Source organism: Papilio xuthus, unplaced genomic scaffold (assembly GCF_000836235.2).
Source record: "Papilio xuthus unplaced genomic scaffold, Pxut_1.1 DF827570.1, whole genome shotgun sequence".
In the NCBI taxonomy this organism is placed as follows: Eukaryota; Metazoa; Arthropoda; class Insecta; order Lepidoptera; family Papilionidae; genus Papilio; species Papilio xuthus.
The window spans coordinates 1279897-1285227 of NW_013531079.1; the positions used below are offsets into that span (position 1 = coordinate 1279897).

The window sequence follows — 5331 nt, forward strand, 5'->3', positions numbered from 1 at the left end:
TACAGCAAGCGCTCTTATAGTATATTCTAGAATATTTTCTATGTAAATATCGTTATAAAATTCATATTTTAATAACCAAATTGAAATGTCAGAGCAAAAGGCAACATGGAAACATCGACTCAATGTTGGAAACGAATCGGAAATCGACGCGCTTTCAATCGAATAAGTTGTCACGTTTGAACCGAAATGCCAACAAAAAAAATTACATTACATTTTTTATTAATTTATAAAAAATAATTTCGCATTAAAAAAATTGTTTTCATAAATTTAAAAATAAATGTTATATTCTGAATAAAATATCAGAGCATCAGTGGCTCAGGGTTTATGCAATTGACTTGTAATATGTAGGTCCAGGGTTCGAATCTCGCCATGTACCAATGTATTTTTAGATTGACATATATAAATTTATCCGACGTTCATACGGTGAAGGAAAACATCTTGATTCAACCTGCACATATCCGCGAAGAAATTCAAATACATATGTGAACTCACACTGGGCCAGAGTGGTTGACTATGGTGTAATCACCCCTTAATTAGGATATGCTTCAAATCCCTCAGTGGGGAAGTATAGTGAGCTGATGATGATGATATTCTGTTTTGGTACAATTATTACCTGGTTTCAAAATAGAATAAATAAATTATTAATTTATCAAACATTACCTTAACTTTTTCGTAGTTTCAGCATTCTTTCCAGTAGATACCTATGAACAACAAATTAATGTTTAAGATTTTCAACACGAAATTTTTCTTGATAATGAACCATTATTAATTATTTTATTTATAGCTAATCACTTTTTTCTCATCCTGGCAATTAAAAACTAACAATCATAGAAAAAACAAATCACCTATTAATTCGTATGTTCGATGCCTTAATTTTGTTATTATATGTTATAGACGTGTTATAATAGACGTGTCATATAATCCAAATAAATGAATAGTTTTCAAGCATTTTGCGTAATATAAAAAACTAGGCCGTGCACGTGACAACATCGGCGTGGAATTCAAAAAATACTAATACGTGTTCTTCCAGATAAATGTCAAATTACGTGGACACCATTGTGCCATTCTTATGATACCTTCTAACACATATCCATCTAAACATTCGCATTTTTGATATTAGTAAGATTTTATTTAATTACAAATAATGAAACGCACACTCAAATAATTATTAAAATAATCTCGATGCTTGAATTTCTCAAGAACATCAAATCGTAGATCAGTCAGACGAAACGACATACGAAGTCATTTTCCAATATATTTTTTAATTTAAAATTTCCATTTACAAAGGCTTTTTTCTCACACTGCGTCTGTTACACAGAATTCTTTTGGTAGAATTTTCATAGAATGTTATAAGCTTTATTTCAGACGAATAAAAGTTTTAGGTACGCTTATTTTATTTCTCAATGTAAAACTTACATTAGTAAAAACAATTTAAATCCGTTTTATTTTCCATAAAATTTGACTAAAATCAAAAAATCCTTCGAGCCGGATTTGAACCAGCGACCTATGGATGTCAGTTTTTCCATCTACAGTCCACCGCTCTACCAACTGAGCTATCGAAGGCTTGTTGATAACGAAAGTAACTGTAGTTTATAAATAAAAATTATAATTTCCATTCGTAACCCTAAAAAAAAGAAAGGTTGGCAGATAAGGCCAGGGAGACCGTTACGGTTTACTACGAAAAAGGAATGCTTTTTCTATTTGTCTTGTTTCGATTATAATTATTTAACTGCAACTCTTTAGATTATTGGTGCAAAAAAAGCATAGGTCTCTTAAGATCCGGTCACCAGTTTTATAGTCACCGTCTGGCATGTAACGGCAAGAGACATAAATATTTTTACATACATAAAGGATCTAACGATTAATTAAAACAATAAATATCGTCTGGCTGGCGGTTTTAAAAATTTTACTAACTATATTTACAATGACATTTTATTGTTATGGAAAACATCAATAAAAATGTCTGGACAGTGGTCATAACACCGATTTTATAAACGTCGAAAATTTATTAACTTTATATTGCATTTACTAATTAATTAAAATTTAACAAAAGCTTGGGCATAATTTTCCGCTTATTGATTGAAATTAAATTTTGCATAATGTAAATCAAGTGACAATTCAATATTATGGTGACATGGAACTGATGGAACTGGAAAGTCGTAACTTCACAATGAAACGAAGCTACCTCATCGAGTTTGGATCGTCTTGACAAGTTGTTTTTTTTTTATTTAATATTTGATAATACTTTTTCCGAAGAAAACCATATAAAAGATTTCAGTTCAAATAAATTCCATTCTTAAATGACTTTCGAAAGTTTGACACAATTTTACGTTTGTGAGTAATTGCTCATATTATTTAGGAAGGTGCAATCGGTTGCGTACAAAAGATTTACAAAATCATTGCAATAAGGAATTTTAATGCTTGGTAATATAGATTGTAAGTTTATTATTGTAATTATTATTTCAAAAATGTCGCTTGTTCATTTATGTGAACTTTAATTGTATGTTTTTATAAACATGCGGCGAGACACAGCCATTCGAATGTGTCACCGCAGCTCAGACATTTTAAGCATGTATAAAAGTGAAATATTTTATGTCAGCTTTATTACTGTTGACTGAAATTTATTCAGAATTGAATATTTATTTTAAAACTATAATACAAACATTAATAAAAAAGACTGTATCAATATCTTTGTTATTTTTATCGTAAAAAGAAAGCATAAAGTTTTAGTAAAATATAAATTCGAAATTTGGCATAAAATGAACCGAAAACCGACAACTTCTATAATTGAAATCAGCATTAATTTCCACCTCATTTCCAGCTCGAAGCTTGTTAATTTGAATATCGGTTTTATAAACGTTTCGCCAAATATCATTTCACATTTAAATTTCCTAAATGTTTATGACAACTTCTCAAATTAAAGTATGGTGCATGTATGGATATGTATGGAGTAGGAGGTCACAATGAAACCTACCATACATACATCATACCTGAGAACAATACTTTTTTTCATGTCTATGAAAATAATCTTTAAAATGACTCAAAATATTGGGAGATTACCAATGAAGTGACAGTCTGATATAACCATTTTTATTTCTTAACGATTTTTTTTAACACATTTTACTATCTACTTATACTACTTGTAAAATAATCTCACAGTACAATAAGTTTGTGTCTTATAATAAACTAGCTGTCGCCCGTGACTACATCCGGGAGGAATTAAAAAAAAAACTTAATTTGCAGCCATGTGTTCTATCTATGCAAAATTTCAGCGATATCTATGCAGCCGTTCCAGAGATACCTTCCAACAAACATCCATCCAAACATTCACATTTATAATATTAGTAAGAAGTAAGATGATTTTTCACACTATACTTACTTTGAACTAATTTCATAAAAATAAGTTGGTTAACAAAACCAAATATCCGGTGCATTCCAATAAATATAATTTCTCAATATTACAAATAATCTTACAAAATTCTACTATGCTAACACAAATAATATAATGTTATCATTTATTACACGATTAATATTCAACAGTTATAGAATCTGCAGCTTTTGTTACATGAAGCGCCCGCTAACCCTGTGTATTCACCAAAACCACACAACAGACAGGCATAAACTAGGAGTAATATGGTGTTTCATCAGATAAGAACAGAATCAGAGAGCTATTCTAATTATGTTTTTCAAAATGTAGTATGTAACATACACATTGTGACATCCTTGGTTGTTTGCTGCATTTTATATTTAAAAAGTATAATAGCTGTGCCTTTGTTTGTTTCCAGCCGCATCCCCACTTATCATTTTCTATCTACTCCTCATGAGTAAAGTTATCATTTGAATTTTACAGCAATATTTAATATTTAAATTATCCTAATGTATTGTTTATTTATATTTAGCACAATATTGAGCTCTTAAACAATACTTGTTGGTAAATGATATACATTCTAACCTAAGTGAGACACTCGGTTTTGAGAAACCTCTATAAACGAGAATTCTCAAAACCCAGGTTCAACTGTGTATGTGAATTTTTAATAAACCCATTATATGCACTCATAACATATTGTTATCCTTATTGAATTAAAAAAGTTCTATTTCAGAAGTATTACAAGAAAACATGTTAACTACACTATTTACGGCTACATTTTTGTTACATTTGTATAGAATGTTTCAATACTAATCTACATACATAGATTATGTAACCCGATTTAAATAACTCTGCTATGGAATTTACAATATTTTGTAGATTGCTACTTATTGAGTTTATTATTTTACATTTACATTACTATTTCTGTATCCAACTACTTCAAACTTTTGCACTTCAATTTAAAACTTGATTGTATGAAATGACAATGCGTTACTTATTACAGCTTTACAATTGAATGAAGTTTAGTTTTCTGTTACTAGTACCTAAGTATTTAGTTAAAGACCAATATGAATATTTACTTTATATGAGTCAGATTCTAGAATTATTATCTTTTTTATCTGCAATTAATATCTCGATAACGCCAACAAGAATAAACAAATATTGAAAAAATCATAAACAGCAGATTTTTTATAACACAGCGTTTGACAATTATAAAAACAAGATTGACAAATTAACGACGTTGAATTTAAGGTTAATGTTGCCATTCCGATTTTTTTGGAAAAGTGACATGAAATCTTATATTTTAATTTGATAAGTTTTCGTAACTATTTAATTTTTATTTAGTTTACTTTTACAATATTTATCGTTAGTTATACTTATGGTTAGCTAAAATGTATTTAGTGGTAGTGTTATTGACTCGAAACTGTTCATTCTTACAGATATTGCCACTTCAATAAATGAAGTTTGTGTTTGAATTATTTTGCTTGTATTTTGAAATTAAGAATTTTTTACAATTCCAAAAAAGTAAGAAACCAATAATAATATAATTTAATTGTATTTGTAAGAACCAAAGCATTTAATTATTAATTGAAGTTTAACTTAAGCGATCCCTCTAGCGAGAATAACCTTAAACTTTGTGTTGGCGGAAGATGGCCGTCGCGTGCCGATTGTTGCTCTGATTGTTTACGACGGTTTTATAAGTTTTTCAACTAACTTACTATATTAAGTAACATTAAAAATCTAATAAAGTAACTTCTATGCACCTCTATAAACTTTTCATCAAGTGCTGCTTATACTTCGTATTGTTTTTCACTCATAAAAAGTGTTCCGACTAGTGTGAGTCGAGTTACTAGTTTTCGAAGTGGTTTAACAGTGGAATGTTGTGATTAAATTGAAGTGGATTGTGCCTTTGGAATAGAATATTAAGGTGGTCCAGTATTAAAAGTTATACTTCACTTATAAGG

The 5331-nt window shown here is 29.2% G+C and overlaps 1 non-coding gene across 1 annotated transcript; it reads right to left on the reverse strand.

Annotated features, from left to right (window-relative positions):
* Positions 1–1476: 1476 nt before the first annotated feature.
* TRNAY-GUA (transfer RNA tyrosine (anticodon GUA)) lies at positions 1477–1563 on the reverse strand. Its single transcript is given in 2 exon segments — positions 1477–1512; positions 1527–1563. It is a non-coding gene; the product is annotated as a tRNA-Tyr (tRNA).
* Positions 1564–5331: the final 3768 nt, after the last annotated feature.